The sequence below is a fragment of the Heterodontus francisci genome, chromosome 29, assembly GCF_036365525.1.
Source record: "Heterodontus francisci isolate sHetFra1 chromosome 29, sHetFra1.hap1, whole genome shotgun sequence".
NCBI classification, from domain to species: domain Eukaryota; kingdom Metazoa; phylum Chordata; class Chondrichthyes; order Heterodontiformes; family Heterodontidae; genus Heterodontus; species Heterodontus francisci.
This window is the reverse complement of record NC_090399.1, coordinates 41,464,119-41,488,762: the sequence shown is the minus strand read 5'-3', so window position 1 is coordinate 41,488,762 and position 24,644 is coordinate 41,464,119.

The following is a 24,644-nucleotide window of genomic DNA, read 5'->3' as shown; positions in this document are numbered from 1 at the left end:
TCCTGAGCTGGAAACTCCGATTCTTTGATGCAGCAAATTGCAGTTCCAGAGAAATCTGTACACAGGAAAATCAGACAAAGAAAATGGTCTCATTGCTGCCATCGCTGGGAGTTCCACAGTGACAGATATATTCACCAACACAAACCACTATTCATACAAAAACTACATCACACCTTGTGGGATTGCAAGAAAATAACTTCATCTCAATACAAAACAATCAATAAACACACTAACACTGCGATCACGGCTCAGGATTATTCCCACATGGGACTGATACAGCCTCCATGGATAGACCAGGATAGGAGCGGGTTTTCATAAGGAGGGGGTCGGTGGGGGGAAGTGCTTACACAAAACCCCAGTGACCAGGATTACACAGCAATGCTCACTGAAGACCAGGCTGTGGGACACTCGAAACTGCTCCTCACATTCCCTCAGGTCATGATGCACCGACAGATAGGCCTGGTCCCCACTCAGCAATCCCTCACAGGAGAGGGATGGGAGGGAGAGAGGGGAGAGGAGGGAGGAGGGAGGGAATGAGTGATGCACTATCTGAGGTGCTGTCTCTCAGATGAGAGGTTAAACCGAGACCCCGTCTGCCCTCTCGGGTGAGTGGAAAAGATCCCACGGTCACTATTTGAAGAAGAGCAGGGGAGTTCTCTCTAGTGTCCTGACCAATATTTATCCCACAACCAACATCACTAAAAGAGATTATCTGCTCATGATCACATTGCTTTTTTATGAAAAAGTCCTTTATTGACTGTAAAGCACTTTGGGACGTCCTGAGGTGGTGAAAGGTTCTGTAGAAATCCAAGTCCTTTCTTTGTTTCTTTGTCCCAAAGCTGGACATGGGATGAGCGGGTGGCGATTGGAGAATGAATATTAGCAGCTGCCTCGGTGCCACGGGGAGTCAGAGAGTTCAGTCCCCACTGACTGCTCATTCCTTCCGGGCTCTGAGATCCAGTCGGGCTGGCTGGGTGGCTGGGCTCAGGTCTCGGTTCCCGTTTGCCTTTCCGGGAGTGCGGGGGAGGGGAGCGTGTTTTAACGGTGATGCAGTAAACGCTGGATTCTCCTGCGCTCCTCACACCTTCCGGTGAGCGGCCATGGTGCTGGAAGTGGGTCAGAGCGGCGGAAGGCCGTTAACAACGGTTAGCAGCGCAGTCAGTGACAGCAGCACCCGGTGTCTGGTGGGGTCCCGGCCGGGGGATTGGGAGACACATCCTCCCACTTCCTTCCTGCACTGGACTTTCTCACACAGGAGGCCGGTGTAGGGAGCGGGGCAGAGACACCTCCCATTGTCCTCACACACTCCTCCATTCTCACACCGTGTCAGCAAGTTATCACACACACCCACTGCAAAAGGCAGAAAAAAGAAAGGTTCAGATCATTGAAAATCTCCCCATGTTACAGATTGTTTCAACTGTCACCACTCCCAGTGTTTCACTTTTACAACAACATTTTATTGTGAAAACAACCAGACATTGAGAATATTAATAAAAAATAATCAGAGCAGATTCCAAAGGGAATATATGAGGGTTCAGAAAGATATGAAGAAACAATTAGAAAAAGAAAGAGAAACTTTGGAATTAAATTATCATGAAATATAAAATGAAACAGTGAAGTATTCGACAGACACATAAATAACTAATGGAAAATCAGGACAGGGATCGGGTCACTAAGGGATAAACATAATAAACTCACAGGTAATGACAGTGAAATGGCAGAAATATGAAATAATTACTTTTCCTCGGGATTTACCAGGGAGACTAACAAGATGGAGATGACATCAGAGGAAGAAATCAAAAAGATATAAAGATAGAAAGAGAGGAGATAATTGATAAACTAATCAGACTTAGAGAGGATATAACCCCTGGTCCAGATGGATTGCATCTGAATGTTATAAGAAGTTCGGGTAGAGATAACAGAGGCTCTATTACATAGATATAAAAGTTCATTGGAATTAGAAATTCATTAAGAGGACAGGCAGACAGATCATGTGATTCCTATGTTTAAAAATGCTGACAGAACATGTCCGGGGAACAACAGACCAATGAGCTTAACATCAGTGGTAGGAAAGATAATGGAATCCTGACTCAAAGATTTAACAGAAAAACATTCAGAAACTAAAACTATCATAAAGTGTGATTGGATAGTTTCCTAAAGGGAAGGTAAGGCATAACCAACCGTATTGAGTTATTTGCAGAAGAAACAGAATAGTAAATATGGGTGCTGTCATCGATGTAATATATTTGGATTTTGATAAAGTTCCACATAGTTGACACATGATTAAATTCAGAACATGTGGAGTGAGGGGGGAAGCAGCAGAATGGATAACAAGTTGGCTACGAAACAGTAAACAGAGAGCAGAGATTAAAGCCAGTTACTCAGACTGGCAAAAAGTGGGAGGTGATGGTCCACAAAGATTGATGCTGGTAGACTGTCAGACGGTCAGTACTGCGAGAGTGCTGCACCTTCAGAGGGTCAGTAGTGAGGGAGTGTGGGCTGTCAGAGGATCAGTACTGTGGGAGTGCTGCACTGTCGGAGAGTCAGTACTGACGCAGTGCTGTATAATTGAAAGTCCTTGCTTTCTCTTTCTGCTCCAATCCTGTCACATTGTTTGCGAGCTCCTCCCTTGCTTTGGGTTCGCGACCTCTCGTGATGAGATGCTTGGCTGTGTGTGGTCCAGCTTTGGGTCAGCTGCATGTGTCAGGAGAAATCAGCAATTATTAATCCCAGCTGGAGAACACCACACAGTCTGAACACAACATCTGTACTGTGTACACACACACATCGAGTGGAGACCGTCCACCACTGCAAGGGGCTCCGAGAGACAAACAAACAGCTTGTTCATCTCCACCTCATCACTGCTTTATCTGGAAATCTAAAATGGACCGTGTCCGGAGGGACACGATGTTCCAACCTCTGCATAAGGGCAGGAGAAATGTACCCAACATCGCCCTCATCCTGATGACATCATTTGTGTGCGGCTGCATCAAGCTGTTTGTCGACCTTCAGTACGCAAACTCCAAGTGTCACTACGTGCTGAGGTTCTATCTGTCCCCAGTGTTGAGAAAGATGCCGCTGGTCACATTGCCGTGGAACACTCCATCCAGTTGGACTGTGCCGTACCACCTATCCTTCGTGGGAAAGTTTCTGCAGAAAAACACCTTTGACCACCAATCCATCAGGCAGTGGTCTGCACGGAATGTCCTCAAGGCCCTACGGGAAAAGGAGATGGTGGATCTGGTCGGATGGTTCCCCGAGCAGACTGCCAAAGTCATTTGGTGGAATGCCTCATCACCAGAACATTCAAACAAGCACCAAGATGTAGCTTGGCTGGTGGTGAGAAGAGCCCTCCCCGTCAGATCCTTCCTGCACGCTCGGAGTCTCACACTCTCCGCGCAATGCCCGCGTGGCTGTGGTGGGGAAGAGACAGTTGCCCACCTCCTTCTGGAATGTGTCTTTGCAAAGCAGGTGTGGAAAGAGATGCAGTGGTTTTTGTCGAGGTTCATCCCAAGCAGCTCTGTAACACAGGAGTCTGTGCTCTACGGGCTGTTCCCAGGAACGCACACCGAGATAAACATCAACTGCTGCTGGAGGACTATCAATTCGGTGAAAGACGCACTTTGGTCTGCCCGAAACCTGCTGGTCTTCCAGAGCAAAGAGTTGTCTACGACCGAATGTTGCAGACTGGCACATTCCAAGGTCCAGGACTACGTGCTGAGGCACGTACTAAAGCTTGGGGCAGCCGTGGCAAAGGCTCAATGGGGAAAGACCACAGTGTAAGGTCCCCCCACCATAGTGAACTGAGGGGCTGGATCGATAGGAAACCCCTCAACTGTGTCCAAAAAATCGTTGTTTGCTGCAAAATGTACACGGCGTGTAAAATGAAATGGAAGGGTTGTGAGGCAACTCACTCCTGTATTGAAGGAAACTGATCTCCTTTCCACTCTTTGTATTGTTTGACTTGATGCTGTTTGGAATTGTTTTGTAATGTAATTTTTACAGATTTTTATGAATAAAGTATATTTTGGAAATTAAAAAAAAAACTCATCACCAATCAGACAAAAACTGACACTGAGACACAAGAGGAGATATTAGGACAGGGAACAAAAGCTCAGTCAAAGAGGTAGGTTTTAAATCGCATCTTAGAGGAGGAGAGAGACGTGGAGAGGCGGAGAGGTTTAGGGAGGGAATTCCAGAGCTTAGCACCCAGGTAGCTGAAGGCCCAGTACCCACATGTTCCTGCTCCAGTATCAAACTCCCAGTCAATGTGGGAAGTTATGGTCACTGCCAGTCAGTGTGGGGAGTTATATTCACTCGTCAACAGTGTGGGGAGATATGGTCACTCCTGGTCAGTGTGGGGAGTTATGTTCACTCCTAGTCAGTGTGGGGAGTTATGGTCACTCCCTGCTCACATCTACACCTGCTTCTCACTCACTCCCTGTTCACACCTAAACCTGTTCCTCGATCCGTGAATGATGAGGGAGGTTTGAGGGGAGCGGCTCGAGCTCGATGCAGAAATGGGCTCTGGGTCAGCAGGTCACAGGTCAGAGAATGAAGGTCATACTTATGGCCACTGGCGACAGTGTCAGGGAGACCTGGAGAGGGAAACGGAAACACAAAGAATTGGAGAGACGTCTGATTCACAATCTTTATTAATAAACATGAATACAACCTATCACATGGTGTGTTAATAGGATCGACCTCACTCAAACTCACAAACAATGATCTCATTGGGGATTCACATGCTGCATCCTCTGGGTGTTCACACCAGCTCGAGGTGAGACCAGGTCGAGTTACTAAAGTGCTCACGTAAGGTGAGTGTGAGGTTAGTGTGTAAGTACATTCCCACTACGTGTGATTAATGTGTAAGTGAGCAGGGTTAATATGTAAGGGGGTCAGTAATCACATTGACCCCTCCCCCACTGCCCATTCGTGTCACTCTCTGTTTCCTGATCTCGGGACATTCCACACACAGCAATGACCACAGACATCCCTCACAACATTCACTTCCTGATCTGCTTCAGATATTTATTACACAGAGGCTTATTCTCCTTTCACCCTCCCCAGCTGTTCCCCAGATGATCATCCAGCTGTTAACATTCCATTCACACATCAGTCTCCACCTCATTGCTGCCTCTGGATCTGTGTGTGTGTCCCGAGTGAGATTTCATCACATTTAACCCATACGACTATTCTAACCTCACCCTCTACATCATGTCAGCAATTCCACCTTGTTCACTGACTCTGACATTACACTGAGAGAGGCTTCAAAATCCTGAAGGGTTTTGATGGAGTAAATAAGGAGAAAGTGTTTCCAGTGGCAGGAGGGTCAGTGACCAGAGGACACAGATTGAAGAGAATTAGTAAAGAACCAGAGGGGGAGAGGAGGAGAATTTTATTTTTACACAGAGAGTTGTTGTGATCTGGAATGTTCTGCCTGAAAGGGCAGTGGAAGCAGATTCAATAATAACTTTCAAAAGGGAATTAAATAAATACTTGAAAAGGATGAATTTACAGGGTTATGGGGAAAGAGCAGGAGAGTAGGATTAATTGGATAGATCTTTCAAACAGCTGGCACAGGCACGATGGGCCGAATGTCCTCCTTCTGTGCTGTCTGATTCTCTGATTCTGTGTCTGTACAATCTCCCACTGTCAGTCTCTGTTTACACATTAACACAATCACAAACATCCATTGGGTTGTATTTTAGAATCGATGCGTTGCTGGGAGTTACGATGAGAATGAAATATGAAGTGAATCTTCCGCCGGCACTGGGCCGGGCCGGAGAAGCGCTCGTTACTCACAGACATTGGCCGTCCCTTTGGGGATTGGGAGGTACGAGCCCGCTCTCCACCGTCGGCCTTGAAAACCTTTCTTACATCTCCCACAGTCCGGCCCCGTCGTGTTGTGTTCACACTCACAACTCAGCTTCCCCTTCTCCAAGATACAGTTGTTGGTGTGAAGATTGCACTTTCACATGGTAACAAACAACAACAAGCTGGTTTAAAATAACCTGATCAGCTCCGTTAGTCAGAACAGCACCGAAATAAGAGGAGGAGATGTCCCTCCTCTGAAGAAAGACCTGAACCAGGGGGTCCATCTCATAGTGCAGGTCCTCAGGGTCTTCCTGCCAGCAAAACGCATAGGGCCACGAGCCCTGGGCAGGAATCCTCCACCCCTCCAAACAGAGGGGTGGGTAGATGCCCCTATAATCTTGTCAACTCCTGAGGTGGGGGCCTCTCCTGTGGTAGGAGAACCTGTTGACCCCAAGGGAGAATTCATTCCTTTAGCCAATGGGTCAGGTGTCCTGGGTGGGGCCAAGACCTGTGAGGTTCAGCTCTCCCGACAGCCTCACGCTGTCACCCGGGATGTACCCGACCCAGAGGCCAATTTGTGTAATTCCCTGTCTGCTGGGCCAGTGGGTGCTGGCGGGGCGGGAGATGGCCTCCTCTCTCTCCCTCCGGTATCGGCACTGGCTGGATTTCTGGAGTCAGGAACCTCCGTCTCCCTTTGTCCGCTCATTGGCCTGGGGACGGGGGTGGAGGGGGGACCTGAACTGTTAGCACCCATCGGCTCGAGTTCCACAGTAGAACCCAGAGAAGACTCCTCCACCATCGTTCCTGGGGGTGGGACCGTGATGGAGGCGGGACCAGCTGGCACAGCTGGGACGTCTGCCCCACAGTGTGTGGTAGGTGTGTCGGCCACTGGCGGTGACGACCCAGAGGAGGATGGGGACTCAAAGTGGGGCACGGAGGACGACCTTGAATCATCGCCAGTGAGGCAGTGGAGTCCCTCGTGCCTCCCGCCGAGTCTCCTCTGATCCCCACAGTGGAACTCCAGGACTTCCTCGCAGCATGCAGAGGTTGCCGCATTAAAGTTCAGCTTCCTTCGGTCGGTGGTCGAGTTTGGCGCTGATCATCCAGTCCGTCAGTGCTGCCCTCATGAAGGCAGGGAAGGGCACGGACATGAAACTGGTTGAGGCACACTGGTTTAAAGAGTTCCTCAATTAGTTGCTGGAGGACTGGAAGGCGAGGTGCACTTCCATTCCCTTCTCACAGTGAGGTGTTGGTGACGATTTTTAAGTACCTTCGACATGAAGATAACCATAGCCAGTCTCAACAGCAGCAGATGGTCTCACCGCAGATTACACAATCTCTCAGTCCTCAGGGAAGGGAGATATGCGGTGAGCTTTCTGCAGGAAACCCACACCCTTCCGGGAGACGAAGCCTGGAGTGTCAGGGTGGGGTCTACGTGAGTCACCTCACCCCTATTTCTAGTGGGGTGGCTATCTTGTTGGCCCCGACTTTTCAGCCGGAGGTCTTGGGGGTCTAGGAGCTCATGCCGGGCCACTTGCTCCACCTCACCGTTCGCCTGGGTAGCGTGCCGCTCCACTTTGTGAATGAGTACACGCCAAAGCCCTCCGTGTTGCAAGCGCGCTTCTTTGAAGAAGTGTCAGCTCTCTTGAACTCTATCAATAGCGGCGAGTGCATCATCCTCGGGGGGGGGATTTTAATTGTACCCTTGAGGTAAGGGATCGGTCTGGTCCCCAGTGCGTCCAAGCGCGGTGGAGAGGTTAAGGGATCTGATCAGCTCCCTCAACTTGGTGGATGTTTGGTGGAATCTCCATCCCGACTCCAGCGCCTTCAAATGGAGGTCTGGAGGAGGGTCCTGAATTGACCGCCTCTACATTTCGCAGGTGTACATCTCCCATGTCACGGCGGCCTCCATGCGACTGGTGCCATGCTCGGACCACCACCTGGTGTGGGCGGAGTTTAATCTGCTCCGCACGCAGGCAGGCTCCGCATACTGGCACTTTAACAACCGGCTGCTGGAGGAGAAGCAATTCCGGGACTTGTTCCAACAATTCTGGGTTGACTGGAGAAGGCAGCAGGGGGGCTTCCCCTCCTTGAGGCTATGGTGGGATGTGGGCAAGACTCACATCCATGTCTTCCGTCAGGGGTACGCAAAGGGGTCAACCAAGAAGCGGGAAGCCGAGATCAGGCTCCTAGAGAGGGAGGTGCTCGACTTGAAGTCCCGCCTCGGTCATGCCATCGCGGACCAGCCATGTGGCAGGCGTACAAAGAGAAGAAGGGTGCACTGAGGGACCTACAGCTTGTAGGGTCCCGAGGTACATGAGGTCATGGATCCAGATCCTGGAAGATTTGGACCAGTCTCACCCTTCTTCTACTGGCTGGAAAAACGGCGGGGGGTCCATCAGCAGCTCATCGAGCTGCTGGTCGCGATGGATCCTCCATCACGGATCCAAAAGGAATGGGCCCCCTACTCCGTACCTATTACAATGCGTTGTTATCTCCAGATCTGTCCAGCAAGAAAGCGCACAGAGTTTTGTGGGAGGACCTGCTGAAGGTCAGCCCGGACGGCGTCGAAGGATTGGAGGCTCTGCTCACATTGGCGGAGCTGACTGGTGCCCTCCACCAGCTCTCGAGGGGCAAATCCCCGGGGCTGGACGGGCTGACCGTGGAGTTCCTCAGGGTGTTCTAGGAGGTTCTGGGGAAAGCCTGGCGACTGGGGAGATGCCCCTCTCGTGGCGCAGGGCAGTCATCGTCCTGTTGCTGAAGCGGGGTGATCTCCGCCTGTTTAAGAACTGCCATTTGGTCTTCCTCCTCAGCACGGATTATAAAATCTTTTCCCAGGCTATGACTACCCACCTGGGCTCCGTGCTGGCCCACATGATCCACCCCAACCAGTCCTACAAGGTCCATCCAGGACAATATCCACCTGGTCTGGGACCTGATTCATCTTTCCCAGAGGACTGGTCAGTTGGTTGCCTTTCTCTCCCTTGATCAGGAGAAGGCATTCTACAGGGTCGGTCACGAATATTTTTTCTGGACTCTGCACGCATTCGGACTCGTTCACATTTTGTGGCCTGGGTCCGACTTTTATAGGCCGCCGCAGAATGTCTGGTCAAAGTTAACAGGTCCTTGATGGCGCCCCTTCCCCTTGGGAGAGGAGTGCATCAGGCATGCCCCATGTCCGGCCAATTATATACCATCTGCATGGAGCCATTTCAGTGCTTGCTTCGCAGGAGGTTGACGGGTTTCGCTCTGCGCGAGCCGGCCATGCGGGTCATCCTCTTGACTTACACCGATGACGTGCTCCTCGCAGTCACAGATCCTGTTGACTTGCGGAGGATGCACGACTGACAGCAGAACTTTTCTGCCACGTCCTCCTCAAGGATCAATTGGGAGAAATGACTTCCTACAGGAGCCAAGCACTGGTCGTAAACCAACTTGTGGCCTCGATGCTGTGGTACCGGTTGGTCACTTTGGCCCTGCCCCCTGCATTTGCCACCAAGATCCAGAAGAAGCTTGTTGATTTTTTCTGGGGCAAGAGGAAACACTGACTCTCCCGATTGAGGAGGGCAGCCGGTTGCTGATGTACGTCCGCACCCAGGCTGCGACTCTCTGCCTTCGGACCCTGCAGAGATACCTGTACATCGAGCCTCCTCCCAGATGGAGTGCACTGGTGAAATTTTCTTCCGCCAGGGGCTCTGCCTTCAAAACGACAGGCAGCTCCCAGCGGAGAACATTAGCCACGCCTCTCTGAGGGAGGTGCCTGTATTTTACCGGGATCTATTCAGTTCTGGAACATGGTCGCCTCCAGTCAGGGCGCTCCCCCGCCGGCAGAGGAGAGCGCCTTGGCTGTCCGGGAAGCCAGCTCCGGGGACGGACCGACAGGCAGAGGAGTAACCAAAGGCCCCGGGAGGCCTCACACTGCGGGTGACGATGGGGTTCGGGAGCCCGCGGCGCTCCTGGCCGAGCTGATCCCCGATATGCATATAAAGCGGGCCTGAGGAATGAAGGTCCCCTTGACAAAAAATTAAGGGGCCTGGCGTATATAGTCCACTTAAAAAAGAAAAAGAAAATATGTTAGGTAAAAAAATTGGTTAGGTACAAAAAAGAAAGAAAAAAGATAAAAAAGGAAAAACAAATGTGCTTATTGTGACTCTCTCTCTGTCTCTATGTTCTTCTCCAGGTGATATTGAAAGGTTACAAGGTTTACCGTGCATTGTAATCTGTACGGTGGGACTGTCACCATCAACACAAGGAAGTTATTCCTCATCGTGGGCTCTGTGGGACTGTGAGACCGTGCACGGAGTGAGGGGTTTCAGTTTGTGCAGTGGATGTGCGGGTTCAGTGATTCTGATGGCGTTCACACTGGGAAATCCTTTACTTTAATTCCCAGCTTGGTCCATCTCACTGGATCCTTCAAGCGTGTCACTGGGAAGTGAGTTCTTCCCCAGTCACTGCCCTGGGTTTGTCACTCTGAACTCAGAGCTCTTTCTCATTCTGAATAATACACCCAAACACACAATCATCCAGCACAGGAGGCCATTCAGCCCAGCGAGCCTGTGCTGGCTCTTTGAAAGAGCTATCCAGTTAGTCTCACACTACTGCTTCGCTTTCCCCCATTGCCCTGTAAATTCATCCCCTTCACGGATTATCCAATTCCCCTTTTGAAAGTTATTATTGAATCTGCTTCCACAGCCCTTTCAGACAGAACATTCCAGATCACAAGAAGTCGCTGTGTAAAAACATTCCTCCTCATCTCCCCCTCTGGTTCTTTTACCAATGATCTTCAATCTGTGTTTCTTTGTTTACTGACCCTCCTGTCACTGGAAACAGTTTCTCCTTATTTACTCTAATGAAACCTTTCATGATTTTGAAAACCTCAATTTAATCTCCCCTTAACCTTCTCTGCTCTAAGGAGTCATAGTTATACAACACAGAAACAGGCCCTTTGGCCCATCATGTCTGTGCCGGCCATCAAGCACCTATCTATTCTAATCCCATTTTCCAGCACTTGGCCCGTAGCCTAGTATGCATTTCACGTGCTCATCTCAATACTTCTTCAATGTTGTGAGGTTTCCTGCCTCTACCACCTCTTCAGGCAGTGTGTTCCAGATTCCAACCACCCTCTGAGTGAAAAAATGCTTTCCTCAAATCCCCTCTAAACCTCCTGCACCTTACCTTAAATCTATATCACCTGGTTATTGACCCCTTTTTAGTTTTTAGTTTTAGAGTTACAGCACTGAAACAGGCCCTTCGGCCCACCGAGTCTGTGCCGACTATCAACCACCCATTTATACTAATTCTACACTAATCCAATATTCCTACCACATTCCCACCTGTCCCTATATTTCCCTACAACCTACCGATACTAGGGGAAATTTATAATGGCCAATTTACCTACCAACCTGCAAGTCTTTTGGCTTGTGGGAGGAAACTGGAGCACCCGGAAAAAACCCATGCAGATACAGGGAGAACTTGCAAACTCCACACAGGCAGTACCCAGAATTGAACCTGGGTCGCTGGAGCTGTGAGGCTGCGGTGCTAACCACTGCACCACTGTGCCGCACCTTTGCTAAGGAAAAATGTTTCTTCTGATCTAACCTATTAATGCCCCTCATAATTTTCTACACCTCAATCAGGTCTCCCCTCAACCTTCTCTGCTCTAAGGAAAATAACCCTAGCCTTTTCAGTCTCTCTTCTTAGCTGAAATGCTCCGGCCCAGGCAACATCCTTGTGAATCTCCTCTGCACCCTCTCCAGTGCAATCACATCCTTCCTATAGTGTGGTGACCAGAACTGTACACAGTACTCCAGCTGTGGCCTAACTAGTGATTTATACAGCTCCATCATTAACTCCCTGTGCTTAAATTCTGTGCCTCGGCTAATAAAGGCAAGTATCTCATATGCCTTCTTAACCACCTTGTCTACCTGTGCTGCTGTCTTCAGTGACCTATGGACAAGTACACCAAGGTCCCTCTGACCCTCTGTACTTCCGAGGGTCCTCCCATCCGTTGTATATTCCCTTGCCTTGTTAGTCCTCCCAAAATGCATTACCTCACACTTCTCAGGATTAAATTCCATTTGCCACAGCTCTGCCCATCTTACCAGCCTATCTATATCATCCTGTAAGTCTTTTCTCCCCACTATTTACGATACCACCAATTTTCGTGTCATCTGCAAACTTACTGATCATACCTCCTATATTCACGTCTAAATCATTAATGTACACGACAAACAGCAAGGGTCCCAGCACCGATCCCTGTGGTACACCACTGGTCACAGGCTTCCACTCACAAAAACAACCCTCAACCATCACCCTCTGCCTCCTGCCACTAAGCCAATTTTGGATCCAATTTGCCAAATTGCCCTGGATCCCATGGGCTCTTATCTTCTTAGCCAATCTCCCAGGCGGGACCTTATCAAAAGCCTTACTGAAGTCCATGTAGACTACATCAACTGCTTTACCCTCATCTACACATCTAGTCACCGCCTCGAAAAATTCAATCAAGTTTGTTAGACAGATCTCCCCCTGACAAAGCCATGATGATTATTCCTGATTAATCCCTGCCTCTCCAAGTGGAGAGTAATCCTGTCCCTCAGAATTTTTCCAGTATTTTCCCAACCCCTGATGTTGGACTCACCGTTCCGTAGTTCCTTGCTATCCTTCTTAAATAATGGTACCACATTCGCTGTCTTCCAGTTCACTGTACCTCTCCTGTGGCCAGAGAGGATTTGAAAATTTGTGTCAGAGCCTCTGCCATCTCCTCCCTTGCCTCACATAGCAGTCTGGGATACACCTCATCTGGGCCTGGGGATTTATCCACTTTTAAGCCTGCTAAAACAGCTAATACTTCCTCCCTTTAAATGCTAATTTGTTCAAGAGAACAATCCCAGCATCTCCAGTCACTCCACATTGAACTCTCTCCACTGACCTCCATTAACCCTGGTCCCATTCTAGTAAATCTCCTCTTCACTTTCTCCAAGGCCCCGACATCCTTCCTAAAGTGTGGAGCCCAGAATTGGACACAATATTCCAGCTGGGGCCGAACCGGTGTTTTGAAACAGTAGAACATAATTTCCATGTCTTTTACACTGTACCTCTATTTAAAAGCCCAGGATCCAGTCGATGTTTTTATCAGCCTTCTCAACCTGTCCTGCCACCTCCAAAGTCCTGAGCACAAATGTCAACAGTTTCAGAGTTACTGGCAGTATCATTACTGAGGGTGTGCTGCACTGTCAGAGGGTCAGCACTGAGGATGTGCTGCACTGTCAGAGGGTCAGTACTGAGGGTGTGCTGCACTGTTAGACGGTCCGTACTGAGGGAGTGCTGCACTGTCAGAAAGTTAGTACTGAGGAAGTGCTGCACGGTCAGAGGGTCATTACTGAGGGAGGGCTGCAGTGTTGGAGAGTCAGTACTGAGGGAGTGCTGCACTGTCAGAGAGTCAATACTGAGGGAGTGCTGCACTGTCAGAGGCTCAGTACTGAGGGAGTGCTGCACTGTCGGAGGGTCAGTACTGAGGGAGTGCTGCACTGTTGTAGGATCAGTACTGAGGGAGTGCTGCACTGTCGGACGGTCAGTACTGAGGGAGTGCTGCAGTGTTGGAGGGTCAGGACTGAGGGAGTGCTGCACTGTTGGAGGGTCTGTACTGAAGGAGTGCTGCACTGTCAAAGGGGCAGTAAAGAGGGAGTGCCTCACTGTAGAAGGGTCAGTATTGATGGAGTACTGTACTGTTGGATGACCATTACTGTGGGAGTGCTGCACTGTCAGAGGCTCAGTTCTGAGGGATGCTGCACTGTTGGTGGTGCTGTTTTTGTATGAGACATTATACCGAGGTTCCGTTTATCATCTCTGGCATAGGTGAAGGATTCCATGGCCCCTCCTCCCACCTGAGAGATTCTCTGTCACTTTAAATCTTTCATCTATTTCCCAATTTCCCCTCCCCGGCATTAAAAGACTGAACAGGCTGGAGGAGCTGAATGGCCTCTCCTGTTCCTGTGTTTACTCTGATTGGTCAGACATGGTGTGGAGCAATGAGTCTCTCTCTCTGGTTAACCCTGTCCTTGTCCTGTCTCTCCTCCCCACTCTCCCCTCCCCAGGAACAGCTGAAGATTCTTGCCAGTAAAATGGTGAAGGACTCCCCAGAGTTTCACTGCCTGCAGTCCCAGTTCTCTGTGCTTTACAATGAGAGCCTGCAGCTCAAGGCCCAGATGGACAATGGCTGCAATCTGCTCTTCACCACCCGAACCACAGTCGAGTGAAGGACATCACTGAAGCAACATGAGATCGAGAGATGGGACTGATGGTGTTTGAAAGAACAACCTCATTGCTGGGAGAATACAGTTCCGAATTTTCATGAGTTACTTCATGTGATCAGAATTGTCCAGTCTTTGGAGTTTTCCAATTCTATCTCAGAAATAAATATTTTCCATCACAACACGGACTGAACTCAATGTTGTAATCTGTTTGTTCAATTTTTAAAAAAAGTTTGAACAATGTGGCAACCTCAATATCCCCGGGGAGATCCCACAGGGTATAAATTACAGGCTCTGGCAATGTGTCACCTCAGAGTTTAATACAGATAGATTGTCTGCAGCACGAAGGTGTACATCACTTCACAGAAAATGTATCTTCCAATAGACAGTATCTTGAAAATATATTACCCCTTCCTTGCTGTCATTGGTGTTCCTGGTAAGTGACTATAACCATTGAAGTTGTGTAAATCTGTGTGTGAGCTGATCTCTGGTTTTACTCTGTGACTGATTATGTTAAATGCTGATCTAGTGATCACTGTTATACAGACACCCGATCAGTGATATCATTTCCATACATCACATATCCTGAATTACCTCTCTGGTTTTATTCCATTCTCTCAGCTGATAATAAACCTCTGTTTGTAACTGACAGGCTCTCTGAATGATCAAGTTATTGCATTTAGTGGAATATCATGTAATGCTGAATTAGACCTCAATGAAGGCAACTCTCTGAGTGAAGGTATTAGTGGGAGCATCAGTCAGTGTAAAATCAAAATGAGTGTGGGTCACTAACCGGAGTGGAACACCTGACACCAGTGACCATGTATTACTGGGAGTATCTGTCACTGTGGAATTGTACTGAGTACAATTGTACAACCTGATTCTCATATAAAATCATTGTTTCAGGTATCCGATCTCTCCATTCCATGAAGCTGCCTCTGTGTTATAACAATGTAATTGATTGCAAAGTGGTTTTTGCTGATGTTTGGTCATAAGTGTATAAAGTGAAATATATTGATATTGCTCTGTCTCCTATTGAACAGCTCCGGAAACAGATGTTAACTACTTACTGACAGTTAAACAGCAGGACAGCACTGTTACAGCATTCTAATCTTCTGGGGAATGGAATTTCTTACTTTGAGTATCGTTACTATAACCACTTTAGTTATTTTAATGATGATTAATCCCTTTCATCCAACATGGTCTTGAGAATCTGGGGGTCATGAGTGGTGAATTTTATTATCTATCTATTCCACAGGATGAATATTGAGCTGTGTTTATTGAATCATCCACTTCTGTAACTGATTATGGTTTGATAGATCAGTTCTTATCTATGATTCAGAGTCTCGACACATGTAACCTCTACCAATCTCTGCCCTTAGCTCAGTGAGGTGTGTTCCTGTGAGGAGAGACAACTCTCACTGAGGAACAGACACACTGGGTTTTCACAAAACAGAGATCAGACCGAGGGCAATAAATATTAACATTACTAAGCTGTTCATGATGAAATAAATAGTACACTTCTCTCAGTTCTGGTATCATTCTGGTTAAAATAATTGCACCTTCCCCAGTTCATCAATATCCTTTTTGTAATATGGAGACCAGAACTGTACACAGTATGCTCAGTGTTGTATAACCAAGGTTCTATATTAGTTTAATATCAGCTCTTTGCTTTTTCAATTCAATTCCTCTAGAAATGGACTCCAGTGCTTTGTTTGTATTTTTATGGCCCTGTTAACCTGTGTTGCAACTTTAAATGATTTGTGAATCTGTCCCCATGAACCCCTTTTCCCCTCGACCCCATTCTGATGCTTATTTTCCAAGGTATATTAGGGAACCTTATTCTTCCAGCCAAAATTCAAAATCTCACACTTAGCTCGACTGAAATTAATTTTCCATTTAAATATCTATTGTGCAAGTTTATTACTTATTATTCATAATGTCTTCAGGTATTTTCTTATATTATTCCTATGTATTAACTGCACTCTCAACTCAGATTTGTCTCTAATTGTGCTTCTGCTTCCTGAGTCCATATTGTTTAGGTCAATGGTGAACGACAATGTTCCCAACGCTGATCCTTGTGGAACACCACTTCCCACCTTCCCCCAATCTGAGGAAATATCTTTAACCCCTACTCCCTGTTTTCTGTTTCTGTAGCTAGCTCACTGTCCATTCTGCTGCTTGTCCCCAAACTCCACTTGCTCTGAGATTAGTCATGAGTCTGCTGTGTGGTCCCTTATCGAAGACCTTTACAAAATCAATATATATTACATCATCTGTATTATCCACTCTTTCTGATATTATTCAAAGAATTCAATAAGGGTGGTCAAGTATGACCTTCCTTTTAGTACATGTGCTGATTACTCTATTATATTATGTGTTTCTAGTTGTTTCTCAGTTAAATCTTTGAATAAAGATTTCATTATCTTTCTTGTCACTGACGTTATGCTGACTGGTCTGTAGTTCTTTGCACGAAAATAAAAGCAAAATACTGTGGATGCTGGAAATCTGAAATAAAAACCGAAATGATGGAAATACTCAGCAGGTCTGGGCAGGGTCTGTGGAGTGAGAAGCAGAGTTAACATTTCAGGTCTGTGACCTTTCATCAGAATTGACAAAGGTGAGGAATGTAGTAGGTTTTAAGCAATTAAAGCAGGGCTTGGGGGTAGAAAGATAACAAAAGGGAAGGTGTGTGATCAGACAGAGGGCTGGAGAGATTAACTGAGATGAAGGTCATGGGGCAATGGCAAAGAGAGTGTGCTGATGCTGCAGTGAAAGACAAAGCCTTCGTACAGAGTGAGTGTTAATGACAGAATAATGAACAGCCCTAGCCAAAAGCATAAACATAAAAAACTCAGTTTAAGGCAGGCACATAGTTGAAAACGATAAAACAAAATAAAATAATAATAATCAAAAAGTGCCAGTCATGCTCTGAAATTATTGAACTCAATATTCATTCCGGCAGGCTATAGCCTGCCTAATCGGGAAATGAGGTGCTGTTCCTTGAGCTTGCATTGATGTTCACTGGAACACTGCAGCAATCCCAGGACAGAAATGTAGGCATGTGAGCAGAGTGGGTGTGTTGAAATGGCAAGCGACAGGAATCTTGGGGTCATGCTTTTAGACTGAGTGCTGGTGTTCTGCAAAGTGATCACCTAGTCTGCGTTTGTTCTCCCCGATGTGGAGAATACATTGTGAGCAGCGAATACAATACACTAAATTGAAGTAAGTACAAGTAAATCGTTGCTTCAGCTGAAAGGAATGTTTGGGGCCTGGGACAGTGAGGAGAGAGGAGGTAAATGGGCAGGTATCACACCTCCTGCGATTGCAGAGGAGGAGGCCATAGGAAGGGGATGAGGAATCAGGGGTAATGGAGGAGTTGACCTGGGTGCCGTGGAGGAAACAACCCATTTGTATTGCTGACAGGAGAGGAAAGGGGAAGATGTGTTTGGTGGTGGAACCATATTGGGTCATTCTGGCCTCGACTGTCCCACAACACACGGGACTTCCTTCCTTCTGAGCTCGGAGCCGTGCTGCAGAATCCATTTACATTTCTGTCCATGTCAGTCTGCCCCTCTCTGCTTCAAAGTCCAGTAAACCTGAGCTCTCCTTTAACTCAGTGGATGGGATCTTGCCTGATAGACACCATGAGGCCATTTCCCGGCCAGTTTCCCTCCACCATCTCCTGCTGGGACATTCCGAGGGCCCCATTTGAAATTGATTCATTTTGTTTCATTCACTCACCATTCCCACTGGAACTCCTCTCTTCCTCATTGGCTCTAGTCTGGGAATGAAAACCCTCATAGTTTCCTGATACTGATCCCTGTGCAGAACCCTGTTGTAAAGTATAGGTGTCTGAACCTTGGGTTCAAACATTGGGACATTCCACACTTAAATGTTGTCACTATGGGAGCTGTATGTGTCCTACTTATGCTGCCTTTGTGCAGGATATGTGAACCATTCTTTGTTCCAATCCTACTCAGCTCCCCTCCTTCACATATTTTTCTGATACTTTGATGACTGTGCTGGTGTCATTTCCTTCTTTTGCCTTGAACTGGAAAATTACATCAACTTTGCTTCGAATTTCCAAACCTCTCTCATCTTCACATGGTCCATCTCTGACACATCCCTTCCCCTCCTCGACTTCTCTACCTCCATTTCAGGGGATTGGCTGTCCACCAATATCTATTATAATCCCACCGACTCCCACAGCTACCTTGATTATACTTCCTCCCAACTGGCTTCCTGGAAAGACTCTGTTCCATTCTCCCAGTTTCTCCACCTCCGTTCCATCTGTTCTGATGATGCTACCTTCCACACCAGTGCTTCATAAGTCTCTTCATTATTCCTCAGTCAAGGATTCCCCTCCACTGTGGTTAACAGGGCCCTCGGTCATATCCATCCCATTTCCCATGTTACTGCCTTCACCCCTTCCCTCCCTACCAGAACCATGATAAGGTTCCCCTTGTCCTCACCTTCCACCCCACCAGCCTCCACATTCAACACATCATCCTCCAACATTTCTGCCACATCCAGCTAAGTCCAACACCAAACATATATTCTGCTCCCCTCCCTTCCCCCCCACTCATTGTGACACCCTGATCCACTCCTCAATCACCCCCAACATCAGCTCCTCTTCCCCGGGCACCTTCCCGTGCAAGCACAGGAGATGAAACACCTGCCCTTTTACCTCCTCCCTTCCCACTGTCCAAGGCCCCAAACACTCCTTCCAGGTGAAACAGTGATTTACTTGGACTTCTTTCAATTTATTAACAGCATTCAATGGTCACGATGGAATCTCCTGGACATTGGGAGAGGAGCAAACACAGATTGAGTGATTGCTTTGCTGAACTCCTCCGTTCAGTCTGCAAGTGTGACCCTGAGCTTCTGATTACTTGTCATTTGAATTCGACATCCCACTTGCAGCTTGACCGCTCTATCCTCAACCTTCTACACTCTTCCACTGAAGTTCAATGAGTAACAGTGCTGTATTTTTAGATTATGCATTTTATTGCTTCTCAGACTCAATATCAGAGTCACTGGGAGTGGAGGGGGTGTGGGCTGGTGCTTGGGGTGTGGATCCCCCTTTTGGTACACAATTGGCAGGCTGGTCCACACCCCTGGGGTCCACCCACCATTCTCCATCACTTTTCAGCGCCACTGGAGCCTTCTCCTCTTTGCCAGATTTTCCATGCTCCCCTCTCCCTCTGTTATTCTGCTGTAACCATTTACACCTCCTCTGGACCCATCCTCTGTTTCTTTAATTGTCCCATTTACCTTGCACCATCATCCCTTTTATCACTGAATCACTCCTGACCTCCACCCGATCACAGACCTTCCCTTTTGTTCTTTCCTCCCCCGATACCCCACTTTTCACTGACTACATGATTGTTTTAAAACTGTTAATCTCTAATATCTTCCAGTTCTGATGAAAGCCTATCAGCCTGAAACATTAACTCTGTTTCTCTCTCCACAGATGCTGCCTGACCTGCTGAGTGTTTTCAACATTCTCCTATTTTTATCAGATTTACAGCATTTTCAGTATTTTGTTTTTACTCCAATGTTTATTCCTGGATATTAACAGGGGTGAGTGACATAGGTGGGGAGCGGAGTTTCAGAGTTTTAACTCCACAGACTGCCTCTTTTATCCTTGACAGGTTCCCCGCCCTGAAGTCAGCCTGATTGACAAGCTTGGCTTCCAGTCGGGCAGGGCGGACTCTGGAGCAGGCCTCAGGTACAGGGCGGTCCAAATGCTGACCCCGGTGTTTTGGGGGAGTTGTCTTATATCGGGGGGTGTCCAATCACCATCTCCAGAGGGAGAGAGAGTGGTGACATCTCCGATCACTGGTCTGTTGATCCCCAACCTCGGGGAGGGGGTGTCCTAAACTGCAGTGTAGTCTGAGTCTGGGGAGGGGGAGTGGGAGAGGTGGGGGCCGGTGAGTTTCCAATCCTCAAGCCTGGGGAGGGTCTCCTATCCTGTGACATATTCCTGGCGGGAGGGGAGGGGGAAGGGAGATATCTGATCTTAGACACAATGGGGGGGGGGCCTGATTTTATGGGGCTGCCAAACCCAGGACGTTGGTTGAATCCCGGGAGAGGAGTCTGTGCCTTGAGGGGGTGGGTGGAGGGGGGAAGAGTCCGATCATGGGATGGTACAATCCTAGGTTTCAGGCGATCCAATCCTGGGGACAGTGTGTCCGATCCATCAGGATGCAGTCTGGTCCAGGGGAGTGGTGGGTCCGAACACAGGCTGGTGATATCGGTTCCCTGTGGGGATCTAATCTTGGTGAGGTCCGATGCTGGAAGGTCCTTTCGTGAATGTGCAGTCCGATCCTGGGCAGTGGTGGGCTACTATCGTGGGGATGGTGTGTCCGGTCCCAGGATAGTGAGGGAGATGATCCAAAGGGAGCGGTCCAATCCCGGAGTGGGGACTGTTCCAATCACCAATCCCGGGTGTCTTTGTATATGATTAGATTAGAGATACAGCACTGAAACAGGCCCTTCGGCCCACCGAGTCTGTGCCGAACATCAACCACCCATTTATACTAATCCTACACGAATCCCATATTCCTACCAAACATCCCCACCTGTCCCTATATTTCCCTACCACCTACCTATACTAGTGACAATTTATAATGGCCAATTTACCTATCAACCTGCAAGTCTTTTGGCTTGTGGGAGGAAACCGGAGCACCCGGAGAAAACCCACGCAGACACAGGGAGAACTTGCAAACTCCACACAGGCAGTACCCGGAATCGGCGTGGGGTATAACGGGGAAACCCGGCCGGTCAGAGTTAAACCTGTAAAACAGATTAAATCAGAGACTTCCAGCCTCATTCAAATATTTAAATTACCAACCCACCTCCTGGGAGTGGTTGTCTGTCCATCCCCTTTCCCGACTCCATCAAACCGGGAAGTGGGCAGGTCAGAGGTCAATTGGGGTCAGGGTTGAAATTTTTAAACCACCCCAGTTTTTGGTGCTAAAATATTGTCCTTACTGTCTGGGTCAGACACGGAGAATGTTTGATCAGTAATTTTCAGTCTCTTTTCCCTTCTCTCTCTTTCAGTTAATTTACTGGCGATTGTGATCCTGTCCCGGGGAAAGTGCGGCCTCTCCACTTGCACCACTCGCTACCTGGTGGCCATGGCAATGGCGGATCTACTGGTCATTATCATTGAGGTCATATTGTTCAAGATCAGTTATTACTATTTCCCAGTGTGTTTCCTGGACATCACCCCTGTGTGTAGTGTTAACGGTGTCCTGAATCGTGCAGCCACAGACTGTTCTGTCTGGTTCACCATCACTTTCACCTTTGATCGATTTGTGGCCATTTGTTGCCAGAAGCTGAAAACTAAATATTGCACCAAGAGAACTGCGGCTGTGGTTCTAGCAACAACCTGTATTCTGCTCTGTTTAAAAAACATTCCCTTCTACTTTGCATATGAACCTGGACAGATAATCGACAATGTACCATGGGGCTGCTTTACAAAGTCAAGCTATTTTACAGAGCCTGGATGGGTGGGATTTGACAGGTTTGACACGGTTTTAATCCCATTGCTCCCATTCGCTTTAATTCTGTTGCTCAACGCTCTGACAGTCAGACACATTTTAGTGGCCAGTCGAGTCCGTAACGGACTGAGGGGTCAGAGCAAGGGAGAGAATCGCAGTGACCCAGAAATGGAGAGCAGAAGGAAGTCTGTGATTTTACTCTTCACCATATCCGGCAACTTCATACTTCTGTGGTTGGTGTATGTTTTATATTTCTTCAACATCGGATATCACTTTGATGATGATTCTTCTTATATATTGGAAGAATTCGGATATATGCTGCAGAATTTAAGTTGCTGCACAAACACATTTATTTATGTGGTGACTCAGTCCAAGTTCAGAGAGCAGGTCAAGATCACGGTGAAATATCCAGTTACATCAATTATTCAATTAATGAATAAACCAAACAACTGAGAGCAGCCCAGAGGCGGGTCCCAGTGTTTCCAGTCCATGAATGGAATATTTATCCCCAGTCTTTCATCAACTCGGATCATAAGTACATAGGAACATTGGAGCAGGAGAAGGCCATTCAGCCCTTCGACCCTGCTCCGCCATTCATTATGATCATGGCTGATAATCACCTCATTGCCTTTTTCCCCACACTCCCCCATAGCCCTTCATGTCATTGGTATTTAGAAATCTGTCAATTTTAGTTCAACATACTCAATGACTGAGCCTCCACAGCCCTCTGGGGTAGAGAATGCCAAAGATTCACAACCCTCTAAGTAAAGAAATTTCTCCTCATTTTGGTACTAAGTGGCTTCCCCCTATTTTGAAATTGTGTCCCTTGGTTCTAGACTCCCCAACCAAGGGAAACATGTTACCTGCATCTACCCTGTCTATCCCTTTAAGAATTTTGCAGTTTTCAATGAGATCACCTCTCATTCTTCGAAACCCTAGAGGATACAGGCCCAGTTTCCTCAATCCCTCTTCATAGGACTGTCCTGCCATTCCAGGAAAAGTCTGGTGAACCTTCACTGCACTCCCTTGATGGTAATCATATCCTTCCTCAGGTAAGGGGACCAAAACTGCACACAGTACTCCAGGTGCGGTCTAACCAAGGTTCTATACAATTGCAGCAAGACTTCACTACTCCTGTACTCAAATCCTCTTGCGATAAAGGCCAACATATCATTAACCTTCTTAATTGCTTGCTGCATCTGCATGTTAGCTTTCCGTGCCTTATTGACAATGGCGCCCAGGTCCCTTTGTACATCTACACTTTCTGAACTCTTACCATTTAAGAAATAGTCTGCATTTCTATTCCTCCTACCAAAATTGATAACCTCACATTTTCTGCATTATATTCCATTTACCACATTCTTGCCCACTCACTAAATCTGTCCAAATCCCCTTGAAACCGTTTTGCATCTTCCTCACAATACACATTCCCACCTAGTTTTGTGTCATACGCGAACTTGGAAATATTACAATTGGTCCCCACTTCCAAATCATTGATATATATTGTGAACAGCTGGGGACCAAGCACTCAACCCTGCGGTACTTTACCAGTCACAGCCTGCCAACACGAGAATGACCCATTTCTTCCTGCTCTCTGTTTTCTGCTTGTGAACCAATCCTTAATCCATGCCAGTATATTACCTGCTATTCCATGTGCTTTAATTTTGCCTACCAACCTCCTGTGGGGAACTTCATTGAAAGCCTTCTGAAAGTCCAAGTATACTACGTCCACCGACTCCCCTTTATCAATTCTGTTAGTAACTTCCTCAAAAAACTGCAACAGGTTCATCAAACATGATTTCCCATTCATAAATCCATGTTGACAATGCCCAATCAGATCATTATTACCCAAGTGTCCACTTATCACATCCTTTAGAATAGATTCTAACATTTTCTCTACTACTGATGTAAGGCTAATAGGTCTGTAATTCCCTGTTTTCTCTCCCACCACCCCCCACCCCCTGCCTTCTTTAATAGTGGGGTGACATTTGCTACCAATCTGTCGAGACCATTCCAGAAACTACAGAATTTGGAAGACGATCACCAATGTATCCACTATCTCCATAGCTACCTTTTTCAACACTCTGGGATGTAGAATATCAGGTCCTGGGGACTTATCAACTTTCAGCCCCATTAATTTCTCCAATACAACCTTCTTACTAATACTAATTCCCTTCAATTCCTCATTCTCCCTCGTCCCTTGGATATCTGATTCTGGGAGATTTCTTGTATCTTCCTCAGTGAAGACAGAAACAAAGTAATCATTTAGCTTCTCTGCCATTCCTCTAGTCTCCATTATAAATTCTCCTGACTCTGTGAGTAATGGATCCACCTTTGTCTAAGCCAAACGTTTCCTTTTTACTATAATAAAAACAAGAAATGCTGAAAATACTCAGCAGGTCTGGCAGCATCTGTGGAGAGAGAAGCAAGTTAATGTTTCAGGTCAGTGCCTTTTCATCAGAACACTAATAATAGATCTAAAATAGTCTGTTCTCCAAAATAGTTCAGTTCCTCAACATGCTGCTCTCGAAAACCGTCCCTAACACACTCCAGAAACTCGTCCTCCACAGCATTAGTGCTCATTACATTTACCCAGTCTATATGCAGATTGAAGGCATCCATGATTACTGTATTACCCATGCTACATGCTTCTCCAATCTCCTGATCAATACCATGCCCCACACTACCACTACTGTTTGGTAGCCTGGAAACAACTGCGACCAATGTTTGCTGTCCCTTGCTGTTTCTTAGCTCCACCCAAACAGATTCCACATTTTGTCCTTCCGAGCTGCAATCCTCCGTTACTAATGTACTGATTCCATCCCTTATCAGCACAACACCACCTCCTTTTCCTTTCCTCCTGTCCTTCCTAAATGTCGAATATCCTTGAATATTCAGTTCCCAGTCTTGGTCACCCTGCAGCCACATTTCCGTTATGGCAATTAGATCATACCCATTTACCTCTATTTGGGCCTTTAAATCATCTATCTTGTTGCGAATGCTGCGTGCATTCAGATAGAGTGCCCTTAACCTTGTCTTCTTGACATTATTCTGCATTCTAAGCCTA